Below are 21323 nucleotides of genomic sequence, written 5' to 3' on the forward strand. Positions count from 1 at the left end.
AGCTATGTTTTATTTGGTGGACTTACTGAGGGCTCAAGCCTGGGAGGCAGCCTCACAGATCGCTCTAAGCCACTTCTACAAAGAGGCAGGCAAGGAGTCAGGATATATAGTTTTGCCACAAAGACCAGGTAGTTGGAACATCAAAAGATTACAGTTAATTAAAGAAAACCAGATACCCCAAATCAAGGAATTTAGCACTTTTCTATATATGGGAAGGTGCAAAGATCTGGGCCCATTGAAATCATTCCTTTGATATGCACCTAGCTCTCTAGGGCCGGTGTCCTGTGCTTTCCCATCCTGAGTTCCCTCGGGGGGCACCATTGGGGATGGCAGCAGAGGCCGGGCTGCCTGCTTGTCTCCATCCTGAGTTCCCTCCGCTCACTGTCAGGGCGGGGGCAGGGGGCAGGGGGCGATAGCGGCTGATGACTTGATGGCCACAGCATCCTTTGTTTACTGATATGGTTGGCAGTATTTTTCTTTCACAGGGGTATGGGCAGCGCCGGGAGAGTAATAAACGCCTGGTTTGTAATGTGCCCTCCTTAAGGGAATTTCAGATGAAAGTTGTTAGTTTGGTGAGCAGTTAGTAGAGGTAGCTTGTAGGATGGTGTTCCTGACAAAGTGCCTCGGGTGGGTGGCAGGTCACTGGTTACTCACCAGTGGGATGGTACACAGTGAGGAGGTGGTTGTAGCAGTTTGGGGATCCTACAGGAGCCGAGCTCTGCAGGGGCAGAGTCTGTGGGAAGTCTCGGGCAGGTAGAGAGAAGCAGTGATGAAAGTGTAGTTACTCAGCAGGCCCACGCCTTCCCATTACTCACAGTCAGATCTCTTCTTTTTTTTTTCCTCCCTTATCCAAATAGCTTTATTCTTTTTTTTAATTGAAATATGGTTGATTTGCAATGTCGTGTTAGTTTCAGGTGTACAGCAAAGTGATTCAGAGATACATATATATCTTTTTTTTTCAGATTCTTTTCCATTATAGGTTACAACAAGTTATTGAATATAGCAAGATCTCTTCTTAAAATACAAAAGTGACAATTGGGACAATAAGGAACAGGACTTTGGAACATGTGTCCCACATCAGTGATCCAGTCAGTCCAGAGGAAGCCAGTTACCTGATGTGTATGACATTTGGAGACTATCATTAATCTGCCTATTACGTTTAATTAGGAAAAGATGACAGTTAAATATTTTCCCGTTTTTACATTCTTTTGTTCAGTCTGTAAGGCACTTCCTACTTTTCTAAGCATTGTCACACTTTCATTATGTTCATCCAGCTCCTCCCACTCACTGGACCTCTGCTCCCTGGCAGAGCAACTTTTGAGACTTTCAGTGACAAACTCTAGGAACAAGTGATCTGTACCCTTAGCTGCTACATCTCCTTCCATCACCATCCTAACTCCTCACAGTGTGGGTCCTGCCACTGCCACGACAGACATCACCCTCATCACAGGTGCCGACAGGGTCCTTAGAGACAAACCCTCTGTGTTCCAAAATAGGCATTCTTTTTTATGGCTGAGTAGTACTCCATTATATAAATATACCACATCTTCTTTATCCAGTCATCTGTCGATGGGCATTTAGGTTGCTTCCATGTCTTGGCTGTTGTAAATTGTGCTGCTATGAACATTGGGGTGCATGTATCTTTTCAAAGCAGCATTTTCTCCAGTTATATGCCCAGGAGTGAGACTGTTGGGTCATAGGGTACAAACTACTATATATAAAATACATAAACAACAAGGTCCTACTGTATAGCACAGGAGACTATATTCAATATCTTGTAATAACCTATAATGAAGAAGAATATATGTATACATGTATAACTGAATCATTATGCTGTACACCAGAAATTAACACCACATTATGAATCAACAATACTTCAATTAAAAAAAAACCAAACAGGCCCTCTACCACACTAGTCACCTCATGACTACTCCCCTTGTAAAATTTTATCTGATTTTCTTACAGCACTAAGAACAGCGAATAAATTTTGAACTGAGTGCCCGCTCTTACCAACTGGTAACAGCTGCCTGGAGTGTTGCCTGGGGAAGAAAAGTCAAGTTCTCGAATGTGGCGATGGGCTCACGTGCTTGTCACGGGCACAGAAAGGAGCAGGGAGCCGTGGATGGCATGTATTCCCCTTCCGGTACCTACCACATAGCTTGTCTCCCCACATTTCTTTTTGGTCTCTCCTTCTCTTTCACTACTTAGGGACCTGCTGACTTCCTCTTGACCCCTAGTCAATGGGTCCCTCTCCATTGCAGGGGTGATAAAGTCATGGAGAGAATGACTCTCAGTGAGACAACGTGTAGAATATCCCTGAAATATGTTGGATTTGAAGTCAATAGTAATGATTATGATCACCTCGATTTGTTTTTTGTTTTGTTTTATTTTTTCACTCTTTTCAGAGATTTACTCCATCAAACATCACGTGTTCTTTCTTTACACTCCTGGGCTACCACGCTGACCGCCACATCCGCTGTCCCAGCCCTGCCTTCTCATCTCCACTTCAAAGAAGAAAACAAGTAGAGAGTGGGAAGCAGAAGGCCCTGCAAGGAGTCAGCAAAACCAAACAGCTAGGGAAGGTGACATGATTTTCCTCCCTGGGAGTCTGTTCATTTGTTTGTTTTCAACAAAATCAAAAAGCTTCAGAGGAAAAGGAGACGTTGACAATGATGTTGAGTCTTTGTACCTCTGGCAGAGGTGGGATCCCTCCCACGAAAGGCCCTGACCCCATGCGTCTGCTCCTGCTCACCTGCCATCCCACCTCCTCCCTCATCTCTTGCCTTCTTCTCACCTGCTGAGAGCCTCCTTTGAGTGCCTCTCCAGGGGTGGCAAAGCCTGGGCAGGAGGAGAAACAGACCCACAAAAGTACTAGTAGACTGAAACGGAGCGAGGAAGGGAAATGAGAGGAGGGAAGAGGCAGCCAACAGCGGAGCTCTCCTCCAGAGCCCAGACAGCCTTCCCTGGCCTGGGGACGCCCAGGCGCCATCTCGGCCCACCCCTGATAGAAGGATGTCCGCCCTCAGTATCTGCTCTTCCATCCCAAGCTTGAATTTTCCTTTTTCAAGGATATCTGCAATCCCACCCGCTCTCTGCCCTCTACACAGGGGGCCTCAGGAAGCTTTATGTTGGTCACAGATGGGGCTGTGGCCTTGGTCAGCCAGGACTCCCCAGCAGAAGTGCCTCAGATACAAGGCTTCTTACGCCCCCTACCTTACCCAGGAGGGAGTTCTCTCCCTCCACTCCCCTCCGGAGTCTCAGATTCTAGCAAAGAAAAAGAGACCCTCCTCCCAGAAAGTTTCCCAACTGCTGGTGTACAGCTGGCTTTGTCACACTCGGGGGACAATTCAACCCTTGTATGGTGACCTGTGGGCGCTGCTCTCTGGGCCTGAGAGGGGAAACTGGAGAATGACCCTCTTGCTTCGCTGGCTTCTTGGGGACAGTCACAGGGGGTAATGGCTTGGCCCTCGGGCTCCCGCTCACAAGCAGAGGGCTGCAGCCTCTGTGAGGCCTGGGCCTGGGCCTGGATTCTGCAGCGCGCCACGTCATAATCTCTCAGCCCTCACTCTCCACCCAAGGAAAACTCTCCTGACCATAAATACATGAGATGCCTTGCTGATTAAACTGCATTGTAAAGAAATCCATCATCCACCCGGAGCACGGCTGTCCTCTGGGGCCTCCCTCGCACAAGGATATTTCAGCTTTCTAATGAATAAAAGATATGCCGATTGCCTGAAATTGAAAAGTGCATTGGAAAGGAATAATTCCCAGGAAGGATCCTGAAACTGATGTTTTTTTGGAGGGTGGAGCTTTGCAGAGCCCTGCTGGGGGAATTTCTGTCTCTGTCCCTGAGCAATGACCCTCCCGACTTCCTTCCTGGCGCCCGAGATGCTCCCTGCCTGCCTTACACGGCCGTCCACCCGGAAGGGAGCCAGGCCCTGTGCAGTAGGTGCTAATGAAGTTTCCATGTCCACAGCAGAAGAGAGGCTGAAACACAGTGAACTGTGTCCCTTCCTCCCTGCCGGGTTCTTCTTGCCCCATGGCCAGCCCTCTCTCCCCACATCTCCAGCTTAAGTGCAAAATGTAGCAAGTAGCTCTTGAGACAAGCCAGCCCTGAAAGCAAAGACCCAGACTCTTAATTACCAAGTTCAGAAGACACTGCTCCCAGCCAGAGGCCATAGCAAATTTCCCAGAAGTGTAAAGAGACAACTGAGGCTGGGTCTTCCCATCTTTCCCCTGGACAAGCTAGAAACAAGGGCTGGGAAAACCTGAGTTTTAGGGAAGAGATTTGAGTTTTGGGGAAAAAAAGACAGTAAAGAAAGCAGGGTGACACATTTGTCCGCCACTGCCATCTCTTCCCATTCTGCCCAGGGGCAGGAAAAGTAGGGAAGGAATTAGGAGAATCCCCCCCCCAAGTCTGGAGGATCAGGAAGACCAGTTATATAATTTGTGAGGCTTAGGACAAAATGAAAACGTAGGCTTCTTATTTGAAAAGGACAGGGAGAAAAATAGCTTTTACTTTTCTTCTGCTGCCTCTCTCTCGGCTTGTCATGGCATTATTTATTTGCTATTTACTGTTCTAAGTAAAGAGAAATTACAATTTTAAATTCTTTTCCTGAATTTTACCATGCTGCTTGATCTTGTGTAATACCGGGTTTTAATGCAAATTTAAAACACTTGTATGCGGAATCATCGAAATGACACAATTTGGATTTCATAGCTTGCACATGTGTGTGTATCTCACTCTTTCCAGAGCAGTAGAAACACTGCACCAAACTAACTCAACTGGTTTTATTTCTCTTCTTGATAAGCACCCTCTCCCAACTGCGTCTACCTTTGGCTTCGAAGGGGTGAGGAAGAATCGAAGGGCAGGTGAAACCATGGGCTGCTCTCTTCCCCTCTCCTTCTATGTCCTCATTTTCAACCAAGTGGTGGGTCAACACAGGGAAGTAACATGAGCAAGAAAGAATGCAATGGTCTTCCTTGGTCGTCTTTGATTTTAGAAGGCCATTGCCGTCTTTCTACCTGCAATGTCAAGGTCTGGTTCCAGTGGAACACGTGGCCTCTCAGGGATGTCAGAGCCTCCGCTTAATCACAGAGGCAGCACACTTACCTTGTGCCTGCTTGAGTCTCACTTGTGAAAGGAAGATCAAAATGGAGTCAGTCTTGCTAAGAGAGCTCTCTAAAACAGACCCAGGAGGCCATTGAGGAAATGGGACTTAGGCACGTCACAGGCCAGTTGGAGTCTGACCTTTTGACCACTTATTGTGCTAACCAGGACATCCAGAACATCTGCCAGGATATTTACCCTAAAATAATTGGTGAAAGTCCATGTACTTATCAGGTCCCCACCTTACAACAACTCATGATTCCTTAAAGACAGATATTCCCTGACTTGTGTCAGAGTCAATCAGTTCTCACCAGGCAACTTTAACATTGTGGGTTTTTGTCTTTTTAAGCCCCTGACTTGTTGTCTTCCCTGGAACACTCTCAATTTTACCCAAATCCGTGTCTCTCAAACTGCGATTTTTAAGACTCCAAATGAAGCACTTTGTTCTTGACAGACTTAATGCTGACGATGGTTCCACTCTCAGCTCCCGCTCATCCTGATCCATCCACCTGAACATTGTGCTCACCGGGGATGGTGAACAATGTCTGCGAACGGGGCAGGAAGAAATCGCATCTCCTCTCTGCACATGGGCACACATTACTTTACTGACAAAACACAAGTTCAAGATCAAACGATTAAGAATTTCAACACAGTGATAGCAGGGCATTAGACCAAGTATGGGCCCTCCTGAGCACGAAGCCCTTGGGACTGCTGGGGTCGCACACCCATGAGGCCAGCTGAGCATCTGAGAGAAGATAGCTTGGTGGGCCCTGTCCTGGTTATGCCTTGGGCGGGGAAGCATTGCAGGCCCACCTCACACCCCGGGTGTGGGACCAGCCAGAGGGATGGCTGAGGCTGCACTTGGACATGACAAGTCCCACCTCAAAAGCAGTGTAGAGGGCATAAATAAGTCTTTCAGGCTCTAGAAAGAGATCTAAATATTAGTAGGGGGAAGGAGTTGACAGTCAGTCTCTATAGGCTGCCCAAAGAGGCAAGTGGGGGACCCAGAGGGGACCCATCCACAGGCAGGGAGGTGACTGTACCTCCATCGCTTCCCCTAGGCCATGAGTATTGAAGAAGGTGGCATTGGAAGTCACCAGATTGGACTGATTAACCTGCATGTGTTTGTTTGACATTGTTGGCTAGGTGGGCAAGTTGGGTCTCAGAATCAGATATTAAAATCAGTTAGTTCCACAAAGAAAGCTGTTATCCCAGCCCCCGTCTTGCAGAGGATGGTCACTTGTGAAAACCCTGCCCTATTAGACATCCGTTGTGCCCTCACTGTTGTTGCCAGGTGCTATTCTAAGCACTAGACACACATTCATCATCTCATATGAGAAGTGCCCTTGCACCTCGAAATTCTGCTTCAAAGCGCTTGTCCATTTTACCGTCACGCATGGATCTGTAGGATTATTTTAATATCTGCATTTTCAGCTGGACTGAGTTGCCTGAGATTATGAACCATATCAGCTCTCGCCTGTCGTTGGGTCTGTAGCTGCTGGTACAGTTCTTGGCACGTTATAGGTCAGGGCAGCATGAGGGGATGGGAGGAGTGCTCATGCCAGGAGTCAGTGGTTTGGGCTCAATTTCACTCTCCTAGGACTTCTTGTCTCCTTTGGATCTTGGATGCCTTGGAGTACCAGGTATAAACCAAATAAACTTATCTCAGAAAGAAATACATATACACCAAAATTTCAGATCCTTTGAAGCCCATCCACCAATCTCAACTTTGAGAATCCCCAAGACACACAGTTGTTCATCCTATTTTTTCAGTTGACATTTTTAGGGGTGCTTCCCCATGACATAAATGTTTCCCTAAGTTTCACTTCTGAGAGTTATAAAATTCATACTTCTATGAATTTATCATAATTCATTTAACCTTTGTCCTACTGTTATATTTCCATATTTCTGATGATCTGATTGTGGAATGCTAGGGATGGCATTGTTGGTTGAAAGATTCTTAATACAAAATACCACATAGCTTTGCAGAAGTGTTGTACACATTAACACTATAGTGCTACACTAGCATTAAGTTGAGCCATTTTAAATATTTTTTAATTTGATAAAAGAGTATTTAGTGGGCATTTTAATTATTTTATTGACCTCTAATAAGGCTAAATGTTTTATTAGCTAATTGATTGCCTCTTCTGTCAATAATTCACAATAGTGTTCCTATTGTTTTGAGGTCTTTTTTTTCCCTAATCAAAGTATTATCAGCTTATTAAGAATATTAATTATTTTACCATATTTGTGAAAGACATTTTTTTCTCAGTTGTGCTTTAAACTTGACATACAGTGCTTTTTTTGACATACTTACTGATGTTTTAGACTTTTAGGAGACACATCTATTTTCTTTAGTAATTTTAAAAATTATTTTTATGTTTTAAAATCCCTTTCTATGCAAATATATCATCTAATTTGTATTGCTATTTTTTAAATTTGGCTATTTACATCACAAGGAAATTATTTTAGGGTATGTTACAAGCTGGTTCTGAATGAGTGTTTATTCCACCTAGCAGCTGGTTTTCCCCAGTAGTTTGCTACATGTTGCATGGATGGCAGGGCCAACATGTACAATTGTTTAGGTCATGTGAAATGTAAGAGCAGCACATCCAAAGAGGTGGCCTTCACTTTGAAGACACTGTAGATTTACATTTGTATCGTGAGTTTTCTGACAGGTGGCCATAAAGTGTCCTGTTTGAAAATATTCAGCGTATTATGACAATTGTCCAGCAGTTGGAAGTAAGAAGTCTTGAGTGTGGTGTGCCTTTTCTAATTCCCACAAGGCATGCTATGGACTAGTAAGTACAGCACTGCCTGGTTGGCCAATGGAATTGATGCTTCCCAAGCTCTCCCTTCACACTTAGAGAGTAGCTTCAAGACTGGAACACACACACAAAGAAACACACACACATACACACATACACACACACCCAAAATGCCTTTCCTTCATGAACGTGAAAGCAATAGGCCCTCCCACATCAGCCACGTGGCCTCTTTCAAATACTAAAAGCCTAGAGGAGTATTTGATTTGCTTCATCCCCAGCTATAACCACAGGGCTCTCTTGACTTTTTTTCCCTGTCTCTCTTCTCATAAATAAGGAAAGGAAGCCGTCTTGTCTCACCAGTTCTAACAACTGGCTTTACAGATGGGATTCCAAGCCCGAAGATGACTAAATGCTGGGGTGGTGACATGCAGCTGAATAACACAGGAAGTAATCTCCTGCCGCAGCATCCTCTGTATTCGCTAACGAGGCTGAAAATGATTTGTGCCACCTGGTTACAGCTCCAAGGGCTCGCCTCGGGTCCTTCAAGTGCTCTATTAAAAACTTTTTGATGAACTTGGTCTCAGGGCTAACTTTTGTTTGTGTGTTTCTCCGGAGTGAATAAATAGAGATTCCATACACTTGTGCCTAGAGAGCTGCCTGGGTAAATCACCAGGAAGCAGTCAGGCTTCGAAATACCAGGAGTGCGAGCATCACTCTCTGGGCTGACGTTTCCTGAGAGACTCAAGATTTGTCTGATTCAGAAAAACTCCACTGCACAGGTGTGTGGAGTGAACCTTGCCCATTTATTTTAAGGCCATTTGAGCTGTCAGGAGTTGGGAAGAAAGTAGCTTTGTTTTTTATGAGGCTGCTGTGTTTTTCACGGTTTGCTGCAGAGAGGAGATTGCACATGTGCGTATATAGACACATCCTCAATTTGGACCCAAGTCATAATAAATGTATGTGCTATTTACACATGGCTTTAAATCATTTCACTAAGAGAAGCCTGCAACCTAGAAACTGAACTGTTCTTTCTGGTGCTTAAATGGCTGTCTCTTTGAAAAAGAGACTAGAAGGGAGGGGAGGAAAGAAGCAGCTTCACTGTAACCAGCACACTAATGATGGCAGCTGGTTTTTGCCCTGCTCTTAAGAAAGAGGTCTCCTGGGTATGGAGAAAAGGGAACCCTCCTACACTGTTCATGGGAATGTAGTTTGGTACAGCCACTATGGAGAACACTATAGAGATTCCTTAAAAAACTAAAAACAGACTTACCAGATGATCCAGCAATCCCACTCCTGGGCACATATCCAGAGGGAACTCTAATTCTAAAAGATACGTGCACCCCAATGTTCACACAGCACTATTAACAATAGCCAAAGACATGGAAACAACCTAAACGTCCATCAACAGAGGACTGGATAAAAAAAGATGTGATATATATATACAATAGAATACTACTCAACCATAAAAAAGAATGAAATAATGCCATTTGAAGCAATATAAATGGACCTAGAGATTATCATACTAAGTGAAGTAAGTCAGACAGAGAAAGACAAATATTGCATATTAGTACTTATATATGGAATATTTTTAAAAAGATACAAATGAACTTATTTACAAAACAGAAACAACTCGCAGACATAGAAAACAAACTTATGGCTACCAAAGTGGAAAGGGGGTGGGGAGGAGAGATAAATTTGGAGTGTGAGATTTGCAGATAAAAAATACTATATGTCAACAACGAGGTCCTACTGGATAGCCCAGGAAATTATATTCAATAGCTTGTAATAACCTATAATAAAAAAGAATATGTATATAAATGTATAATCAAATCACTATGCTGTACACCAGAAACTGACACAGCATTGTAATCAACTATATACTTCACTAAAAAAAGAGAAGAAAGTGCTCTCCTACGCATGATCTTGTTTGATCTTCATAAAACCCCTGTGAAGTAGGAAGAATGGATATTATTAGGCTGAAATATAATATATAGTTATATAAAATATGTGTATAATAATATAATTTATATGTTAATATAAATTACACATAATTATTATAAAATAATATTTATATAAATATTATGTATATATAAAGAAGCTGATGCTTAACACAAGAAGCTGACCTTCTAAAGTTCATGCAGTCTGCAAGCGTTTCAAAAAACCTGGACTGTAGGGACTATGACACCAAGGAGTCCAATGGCCTTTCTAATATTCCATGCTACTCCCATAAGCCATTAAGGCTTTCCTATTCACTATAGGGTCATACTGTACTTTGACATTTTGGCATAATACTTAATTTCCTAAGCCTTGTGCGGTTACTGAAAAGTTATGTTCAGTTGTGGACTGGAGCCTGGACAGGACTCAACACATTCATCCATGGGACTAGAGTAGCAGTTGGACCACTGTACTTATTACTGGGCTCATGGCAGACATCACCAATCAATCACTGCACCCTTTCCCACTGCCTGATGTCTTGGATCAGACAGTAAAAGTAGTTGGGGTAAGTCCCTGTGTATTTATAAACCACAGCATTCATTAGCCTCAAAACATACTACTTTTAGATTCCTAGGGTGCTTCATTTTACCTCTACTTCCTTCAGAAGTTGGAATTCTCAAGGCAGTGTTCTAAACCATCCCTACCGATTGACAAGAAATGGCATGGGAGATGATCCTGGCCACAGCTAAGTGTTCTTAAGTATATTGTTCTTGATTATACTGACTACCTATTTATTGAAATACCATTTCATTTCTAATCAAGTCATGTCAAGACCTAGACATGCCCCACATCACTAGATCCAGGGCACTAACATGTGAAGGCTCTTAGGGCATAAAATCTATGGCTCTGTCCAAGCCTACAACACCCACTATAGGGTCAGAGTTGAAAGCTGTGCTGAGATTCCTGGCTCACTGGTTTGCAAATGAATTTAAGGCAGGACAACTATCTCCCTCCACAGACTCTACTGCTGTAGAGGGAAATGTGAAATGACAAAAGAACGTAACACCTCTTACCATTCTGGTCACTATGCTTCAAACTAAACTCTTCTTTTTTCCAGTTTTATTGAGATATAATTGACATGCAGCTCTGTACAAATTTAAGGGGTACAGCATAGTGACTTGGTATATTTATTGCAAACTGATTACCACAATAAGTTTAATTAACATCTATCACCTTATATAGTTACAAAGAAAAAGAATCATTTTCCTTGTGATGAGACCTTTTTGGATCTACTCTCTCAGTAACTTTCAAATATACCGCACAGCAGTGTCCGCTCTCGTCATCATGCTGTAGGGCTAAACCCTTAACTTCCTCATAGCACGATTGATTTGTCTGAATATTTATTGTCTGTCTTCACAGAATAAAATATAAACTCCCTGAAAGCAGGAAGAACTTAATTCCTGCACAAAAACAATACCAGGAATGCGGTCGATCTCCAGTATATATTTGTAGACAGACCCACAGCAGAAAAAAGAAGTAAGTATATCCCTTTTTGGGGGAGAGGTTATAGTTCAGGGATAGAGTGTATGCGTAGCACACACAAGATCCTAGGTTCAATCCCCAGTACCTCCATTAAAAAATAAATACAGAAACCTAATTACTCTCTGAAAAGAAGCCAAAAAAAAAAAAAAAGCCCCTTTGTTTCATGCACGTTGGGATGCAAATCCGTTTTTTAAGCACGAGATTTTAAAGAGAATCCTTAAATCACGTGACATTTGAGATCACACCATGCATGTCTGGGCTTTTAGAAATACTCTGTTCATCCTTTTTTTCCCATTCTTATTCAGTCAGCAAATATCACTGAAACACCTATCATGTGCCCAGACCTCAGGCGGGATTTCTAAGGAAGTCCTCAGCCCACCCAGCAGAGATGGACATCCCGAGAGCCGTGGAAGAATGGACCAGCCTCCCCAGGTTCATGCCATGGCTCAGGCTGAGAGACAAGTTTGGGCTGAGTCTTGAGCCCTTATAAACAGCCAGCACCAGCACGCACCACCTTTGAGGAAGGGTTTCTAGGACGAGAGCACAATCACTCGCTTTGCTTCATTTTGCTTCCACTTTCTTCTAAAATGCTTCTGCTCTTACAACCCTCACTGAGGCTCAGAAGTAAGAAGAAGCAACTTTTTAAATCCCTCTCCTTGTCTGTCTTGACACCCCACCTGCCTGGTAAGCTCCATAAGGTCTCTACTTCATTTCCACGTACAAGGAGCCATTGCTTAGAAAGGGACCAGTCTTGTCCTGTCTAAATCTCTGTTCTCATCCGTATCCTAATTTGTCTTTTCATGCCAATGAGACAGCCAGGAATGGGACAAGATTCTATTTAAGAATGTCCAATGTGGCATTCATTTATAATAGCAAAGCCCAGAAACAGCATCAACATCCTTCGATAGGAGAATGGCTAATTAATTATAGTACTTCCATAACAAGGAAAGCTAAGTAGGCTTTAAATAAGCATATTTAATGACACAGAGAAATGTCCCTTATATAACGGTGTATGAATACAAAACAGATGCAGAACAGACCAGTTACATAACTGCACACATAAATAGGTGTACAGAGAGCAGACTGAAAGGAGGGAAACCCAAAGGTTAACACAGCTAACTCTCAAGGGTGGAATTTTGTGAGTTTTTTTTTTCCCCTATTCACACTTTTTCTATTTTCCAAATTTTCTACAATAAACACAGTACTTTACATTTTTATATAATAAAAATGTTTTTATAAAAAAGCAATATGTTTTTATATTATAAAAAAAAAACACGTTGAGAAGATGTGTGAACGTCAGAGTTTGTGACAGGAAAATAAATTCCCCTATAGAACAGCAGATCTCACACTTGAGTGTGCCTCAGAATCGCCTGGAGGGCTTGTTAAAACACAGACTGAGGGAGGTTTTGATTCAGTAGGTCTGGGGCAGAGCCAGAAATTTGCATTTCTAACAGATTCTTAGATGATGGTGACACTGCTGGACCAGGACCACTCTGAGAACCACGGCTGTATTTCCAGCAAAAAGAGGTTGAATTTTAAGCAGAAAGAGGTATCGCAGGCAGGAAGAGAATGAAGTGTGAGCAAAATTGCTGGCTGCGCAAAAGGGAGGGAATTTAGGGGAACGACGCCCCCCCACCCCCACAGTTTTTAGACCATGCTCCAGAGATCACCACTGTGGTCCTCAAATCCCAGGTCAGGAAATTGCAGGAAACTGCCGCGGACTTCACAGCTTCCCCTGGACCTGACGTTGCGGCTGACAGTGGAACGTGGGGTCCACTGCTAAAACCCATGCCCGCTGCAGCCCGGACGTCTGCCGTACTTCTTCCAGAGGAGGGGGAGCCTTTCCTGCCTTCCAAATCTCCCCGGACGGCTTCTCACCGGGAAGCTAAGGAGGCTGGGTTGTATGGTTTCCAGGCTTCACCCCATCCCCGAGATACAGGGAGAGCATAGATGTGATGGGGGTGCTGATGACAGCAAATAATATTTAGCAGTGGGGCAGGGAGGGAAGGGAGAAGAAGGGAAGGGGAGGAGGAGGAAGAGGGGGGAAACAGCGGTGGCGTGTCTCACTACATTGAGTGAAGTCAGCAGTTGCGGAGGGATCTTCGGCTGTAGCATTTGCTGGGGGGCGGGGGGGGGGGAGGAGACGGTTGCACCCAGCTAACAGCACAGAAGGAATTCGGCTGTAAGGACAAAAAGGGGCACCGGAATCAGATCCAAACTATGTTAACAGAGCGACCAACAGGACGAGACAGATTCTGTGATGATAAGAGACGTAACCAAGTTTTGTGATTCCTCCCGCCTCATCTCCATCTTATGCCTTAAGTACACTCAGTTTTGGTAAGTAGATTTTTAAAAAATGCTCCTAAAATCGTGAGATGCTATATTGATGTAAATAACCATCGCTTTTCTTTTTTACGCCAAGGGAGCTAAGAATCCTCACCGACACATGGGGAAAGCAGGGAGGGGGGGTATCTTCCTGAAAGCCTTCCGAGAGGCCGAGGGAGGTGCAGAGGAGAGGAAGGAGGGAAGGAGTCGCCTGGCTGCCCCCTCGCTTACAGCTGCCTCCGAGGTCTGCTCTCGCTCGGCTGCACGACCAACCTTGGGCATCACTGTGCTGCACCACGGGCCGGGTGGCCTGGCTTGGCAGCTGTTCACCTAGGAGCAGTAAAAGCAGTGGCTTTCTCTTCCTTTTGCAGTGTGGCCTACTGAAGTGCTGAGTCTCCAAATGGATGAGCAGGAAGCTTCAGGACAGGATACCCAGGGCGGATTGGGGCCCTGGGGAACTGTGTTCTGAGAAGCATGGAGGTACTGCCCGACAAATAAAAGGAGATCTGAAAAGAAACAGCAAAGCCTTCCCAAAGAAGCAGGACAAGAAGCTCTCAAAGTCAAAGGATGGAACATTTCCTGACATTATTGATCAAGGAGGCAGAGGCTTAGAGAGAGGATGGTCATCAAGTCCTCAGATAAATTCCCGCAGGTGTCTCTCCACCTTGTCTATATTCTGTTCTCCCTGGCATCAGGGATTCAGTCCGATCCCTTCTTTTGAAGCCAGAGCTGCTGCTGAAACTAAGAATGCACCAGTAATGACTGAAGAGGACCATGAGCAGCAGGGCCCACCACCCGGCATCCTAGGGCCCCCGGCAGCCGTCCGCGCCCCTCTGGTGTCACTGAGGCACCCATGCCTCCCCTTCCAGGTTTCTCCAGGTAGGGCGGCAGCTCTGCCTGCCAGGGACACCTCAGACATAGCTCCTTCTCCTCTTCACACTCTGCTTTTCTGCTGTTGATACGATTGCTGTGGGGTTTTTGTTTTGTTTTTACTTTACTTGGTTTTGCATCATTTCATTTATTGCACAGTCCTTGCTGGCCTCCAGCAGCAGAACAAGGCACCTCTCCACCCCTCCCTCTGCTCTCTTCCCCCAAATGCCAACAAAGACCACGTCCGGGCTCTTCCCTCTGCCCAGCGTCAAGGACGCCCTGTCTCAGCTCTCTTGCTTTCCCCAGCTGGTGGGGAGAGGCAGGCTGACTGCAATGAAACAGGCCCAGGTATAGGCTGGCTAGAGGCTGCCATAAAGGCCATCTTTATTTGAGTCACTGGGTGGCAGTCTCTTTTCTCAGACTCTGGTCGATGACTTTTGGGCTCTGGATTGGCCTGTTCTTGCAAGAGAGTGATGACAAGGGGGACTCAGGTGTGAACTTCGGGAGGGAAAAGCAAAAGCAGGCTTTACAGACTACTGCGGCCGGCCACCACAGGCCTCGTGGTCATTCCCCTCTGGAGGAGGGGGCTGCAGCCCAACTGGTAGCAGACCAATCACTCACTCCCCGGGGTCCCCCCAGGGTACGGCAGGTGCCCGGGGCAGTTGAGGAAGGTTAGGGGCTGCCCTCGGGTCACCAGATTCTAAAGGAAAGAACCCATTTCCACAGAACCGGCCACCCTGACCACTCATGTGAAGCAGCGAGGGGCTTTGGATGTTGTTCTGAAGAAACCCGTGTCCCTCTGTGCCGGCCCTCGGTGTCCCACCTTGCACACCGTTTCAGTGGCCAGGCTGCGCTATCTCACGTGAACGATGAGACACACATCGTGAGCAAAACATCCTGCTCCCTCTTCTCATCTCACAGAAGCAGGTACTTCAGAGCCAGTGGGGACATTTCTGCTCCCAGGGCGCCGGGGTTGCTACCTTTCTCACGCAGACACGTTGGGGCTTCTTCCAAGTCTGGCTTTTTTAGGCGACAGCATTCGTGGCGTGTCTCCCAGATTTGGAAAAGGCTACAGGGCAATATATCATCTGTCTAAATATTTAAAAGGCATTTTTAAAATGCTAAATGTCTGTTCACCGTGTGATGGGGTGAGCCTCTGCGATCCTTTCCCACTTTAACCCTGCGGGGGAGGGCTCACATATGGAGAGTGGAAATTTGGTTATTAGGTGCCTGTTTTACGACAAGAAGATCTGGGCTGATGTGGTGGGCTGATTTACAACCTGTCTCTAGTTTATCTGCACTTAAAAAACTGATCATGGACAGCTAAGGGGACTGCCACTGCAGCAGGGAGACGGGCTCAGAGCAGCAGCTCTGGAGCGGGGGATGGGGTGGGGACTCGAGAGCAGAAAGGATGCTGTCTGCTGAGTGAGGCTCTTACGTCTCGTGCGTGGTGCCTAAACTGTTTCCGGGATGCCATTTTTCCATTCTGGACACCCTATGTGCTTTGTTACGGGATCCAAACGTTTGGCAAATGATGTCCAAGTTCAAATGTTTGGTATTATTTTACGCTAGGTGAACATGGAGCTCTGAGGAAATAGATCCACAAAGGATGAGTGTACCATCCTTTGGTCATGGATATTTTTATTCAGATTCTTAATTCAGAAAGAGGAAGAGCAGTGGTGGGGCGTAGTAGCCCACCGTGCAGACAACTGCGGGTTGAAAAACAGGCACTCACGATTCATCATCAAAGACCTGGGAATCTCCATGCTTGGCGTGTCCCAGGTGCTCCAGTTTTAGCCTGGTAACCTTAGTTATATAAGATTTAACAGTTATTTCCTGAAATCCCAAGATACATATATAGAACCAAGATACAGAACCATAGATAGAGATATAGGTACATAGATAGAGAACCAAGAGAAAAGTCTTTACACAGAGAGAGAACTGAAGGGTGCAAAGAGCGTAGCACAAGGAACAGGATTGTGAATTTAATCAGCTGTGTACTCAGTCAACAGCCACTGCATGATCAACCATTTACTCCAGGATATTAATTGGGTATCTCTACAAACTAGGCACCATGCCAAGTACCGGGAATCCGTCAGTGAGTGAGATACTGACCCTCATGGTAAGGAGCTCACAGCGCAGTTGGAGAATCCAACAATTACAAGAAGTAACCCAACGATTACAATAAACCAAGATAAGGGCCAGGCTGGGACGGCGCAGGGAGCTGTGGGAGTGCCAGGAAGGGGCCCTTAACTCAGTCGGGTGGGGAGAGGAACGGAGGCGTCAGAGAAAACGTCCCAGGCCAGGAAATGGGCTGAGTTCTGAAGGGGAGAGGATAGCCAGTCATGTGTAGCAATGGGTGTCCATCCGGTCCATGACCCTCTCCCACACAAAGAACTAACTAACCAGAAGCAGGAGATTAAATGTCAGACGGAGTAGGTTAGTGTTACTGGGATGCAGAACTCAGCAGACACCATCAGAAACGCTTCCCCAAGAAGGTGACACAGGCCTTAGTGTACGCTAAAAAGTTTATACAGGGAGACGAAGAGGGGAGGGCTCTCTAATACAGGAACAAATTTACAGGAACAAGAAAGGACAGGGGTGCTTCGGGGCCAGTATGTGGAACATTCATTCAATAAACTTTTATTGAAAAGTACACAATTCTGAAGGGCAAATTACTGTAAGACACAACTCACTCTATAGATCAGGGGTTGCAAACTATCTGTAAAGGGTCATGAGGTAAATATTTTAGGCTTTGTGGGTCATGTGGAACTGGTCCATGAACCATGGTTTGCTGATCCTTGCTGGAGAGACTTACACTCTTAATGGGAACACAGGACGGGTATGTAAATAATCACAATGCAAGATGAAGCTCCCTGGAGTCTTGGCAGATGGCTAGTAACGGGCACTGGGGTCAGGTTGTAGGGGGTTTTGAATGCCAGGCTCAGCTTTGGGATGTCATCTTGTAAGTAACAAAGCATCATTGGTGGTTTTGAGCAAGGGATTGTCTTTTGGAAGATTAATCTTGCAACAGGGTGCAAGACAGATTACAGAGTAGAGAGCCTGGAGGCGGGGAAACTTGTAAGAACCCTTTAGTGGTCCTCACAGCATCAAGAGAGAAACTCAGATTCTGCACTTAGCGGGAAAATGCAGTGGGAAAGACATTTCACATTGTTCAATAACTGGATAAGAGGCCTAAAGGAAATAAAGGAATCAAAGATAACTCTACGGTGACAAATCCAGGAGGCTAAATGCTGGCTTTGAAGGAATACATGAAAAGTTACAGAAGGAAAGTGATTTAAAGGGACAGATTTGTTTAGCTTTAATGCCTGTTGAGTTTAAGTTGAAAGGGGGACACTGACATGAAACTGATGGTCTGCATACCAGGAGGAGAGCTCATAGATGTGGCCAGGATTGCAGGAGTAGATTGCGGGTCATCAATGACAAATCAACAGCTATAAAGCTTGGGAGAATGGTAATGATGAGCACTAACGGAGAGTGACTGTTATGCCAAGTATTGCCTTATACCTTTTACAAATGTTAGCTCCGTTAATCGCCCCTACTATGCTTTGAGGTATATATTATTATCCTCATGTCACAGATGACAAAACTGAGCCTTAAACAAGTTGAGCGATTTGCCCAAAGTCACATCGTTACTGAGGTGTTAAACCACAGTTAGTTAGTTGGTTATATCTGGCACAAAAGGCTGTGCTCACAGCATCAAAGGCACTGCCCCTTGGTTGGGAAGTCTTCCCCGGGTGCTGACACTTCTTCTCCACTAGACTATTCCACTCAGAGCCCTTATTCACTCTTGGGTTCTCAACATATATGGGAAAATGCCCTCTTTCTTTTCTTTTCTGAATTAAACCAAAACTCAGACTGGCACTGCTCACACATTCACCCATCCACTGAAGGTCCAACTTCCCCTTGGAGGTTCCCTCAGCCTTTTCTGCCAGAAAAGGGCCCAGGAACAACCGGAGTGGCATCATCTCTGTCCCTCGCTTATGAGCTGAGCATCCCACCTCACCTGCTCTGTCAGCAGGCGGCTGCTGGGACATCTTACGTACGTTCCTGAATGTCTCAGCTTCCAGTGGTGGATGGCAAAAATGGTCACAATTCTTCCCCACTCTATATCTATGCCCCTGCCATGTGACTTTGAAGCTTCTTCCATCAAGAGGTAGAGTCAATTTCCCCACCTCTGGGATCTGGGCTGGCCTTGTGACTTGCTTTGGCCACAAGAATGAGATGAAAGGGGTATTTTGCCAGTTCGAAGCCTGGGCACCAAGAGGTCTTGTGCATATCCACTATACCTTTAGAGACCCCTGTCTCTGCTATTCAAACAGCCTGAGTTAGCCTGCTGGATGATAAGAAAGCACCCGGACCAGACTTGCGTAGTCCCGTTGTCCCAGCCAAGTCCTAAGACAGGTGAGACAGCCCGGCCAAGATCAGCAAAGCTGCCCACCCAACACACAAACACACCACTGACCTTAGGTACCCCAGGAACCCCACAGAACCCAGACTAAACTGATGATTTGCAGAATCTTGAGCTAAACAAACGGTTATTATTCTTTTTTAAACTCCTAGGCTTAGGGGTCTCCTAGCAGTATCTAGCTGGCATACTCCCTTTCACACTGATGTTTCAATGCTATCTGCATTTAAACAGCCATCAGCTAACCACATTCGAGTCTAGAACTTCCTAGATTTCCCATATTTGAGCCTCCGAGACTGGCTTGCTTGTGGTTGCTGTGAGTCAGCCCTGGAACTGAGAACAGAAGGCAGAACCAGGCCAGCTGTACCTCTAACCACAAGGACACTCTCCCTCTTAGATGAAAGGCCTCTAATTAAAAGGCAGGAAAGATCAGTTACCTGTAGAGTTCACTGCTGAAGGTATCTGAAAACCAGGCTCTCAAAGTCGCTTTGCTTCTGACTATTCATACTTCAGAAGGCTAATTAACTATGACAAGGTGACCACTGGAAGCCATTTTCATAAGGATGACACAGTGACGGACGGGTCCATGCTGTTCCAGTGCCATTGCTAAAATAGATGTGACGAGTCAAGTTCCAATTACTTAGATGCACACACAATACAGAGGTGTCTTTAAAGCCACAGAACCCATTGCAACAGCTGACATGTGTCACATTTCTGTACTTAAGGGCCACGCTCATGGGCCAGTGACATACTGAGCTATGTCTGGCAAAGTGTCTGGCAGCTGGAATGAGACCCAACTGTATTTTGTTGCTTCAGGGCTTTGGATACCCAATGGGGAGTCTGTGCAATAGAAAAATCCAACCAAGGGCAATAGTTTCCCATTTCCAACATAGGAAATGTGTGTGTTTCTGTGTGCATCATGCCTAAGGCTGCCCCACCAAGTGAAAAATGCATGTCCTTACTAGCCTGGCTTCTTCACTCCACGGCCTTTATGTTTTTGTTGGAATTTGTTTGGTCACAGGTTGGTCTCAGGTGTGGCTACACACTTTAGAGCAAAATTTGGAAACTGAGTCTCAAAAGGTCTTAAATCTGGGGTGGCAAAAGTTTTCCCCCAAGAGCTGAATAGTAAATATTCTTGATCTTTGCAGGTCAAGAGGTAACAGTAAGAATATTACCTAGGCATTTATATAACCATGTAAAATGTAACCATTCAAAAATGTAAAAACCATTCTTAGCTCATAAAAAAATAGGCAGCCGGCCAGACGTGGCCCACAGGCCACAGTTTGCCAAACCTTGCTTTAAATAAACAAAATTGTTAGATTTCTCACTGGTGCTCTATTTCTGCAGGAACAATTCTCTTAGTTGCAGAAATATCTCTTAGGTACAGAAAATCTGATCCTAAGAGTTTAAAAAATAAGTTAATACAAAATTATGTGCAGTAATATATTAAATATATTATAGTACATTAATATATATGATCATATGTCTAATATAATATATATTAATATACTATATGACATGTTCATATGTAACAGATTATATTAACATATGCAGTTTGTAGTATATAGTAACATATGTTAATATAATCTATTGTGTTAATTAACATAGTTAATAGGATAATAAATTAGAGTAATAAATTATACATAGCAATGTATTGATTATTATTTCTACCAATTCTGTTTTTTTCCCCTCAAACAAAAGCTAAAGCTGCCATATTTGGTTCCTGATGTTACTACTCACTCACAGCTCACTGAAACCTCCCAGTCTTATAAATTCAGGGTGTAGGCTTGAAGGTGAAGAGCTACTTGTGTAAAAAATGTAACAAACACTTTGATTTTGTTATTTGAAGAGTAGGGAGAAGAGTTTCAGAGTCTCTATTTTAGTCATCTGCTGACCTTCTAAATATCTTTTCTATGAGAAAATTGAATACTCTGCGGCACTAACACTTCAATTTAAAATGTTGAATAGGTAATACATTCACATGATTCAAGAATCAAATCTACACAAAGACATATATTCTAAGAACTCTTGCTGCCCGCCACTCCCATCCACCCTGCAGATAATCCTGGGTGTGCTTCCAAGGTTTCTGGATGTAAATACATGTATAAATTCTTGTTTTCATCTTCTTATTATCCAAAGGTAGCCTACTCTATACTACAGTTTGTACTTCTCTCTCTCTCTCTCTTTCACTTATAATCTATCCTGGAAATTTTTCTACATCAGTAGATAGAGATGTGGCATGGATTTAAGGCAATCAAAATTCAGCAGACTTATTTTGTAAACAGCTTATTGAGCTGTTTTCATTTTCTGTGGGTATGGAAATGAAATTGTCTTAATTTTTCCC

This window comes from Vicugna pacos, chromosome 2 (genome assembly GCF_048564905.1).
Source record: "Vicugna pacos chromosome 2, VicPac4, whole genome shotgun sequence".
Classification (NCBI taxonomy): Eukaryota; Metazoa; Chordata; class Mammalia; order Artiodactyla; family Camelidae; genus Vicugna; species Vicugna pacos.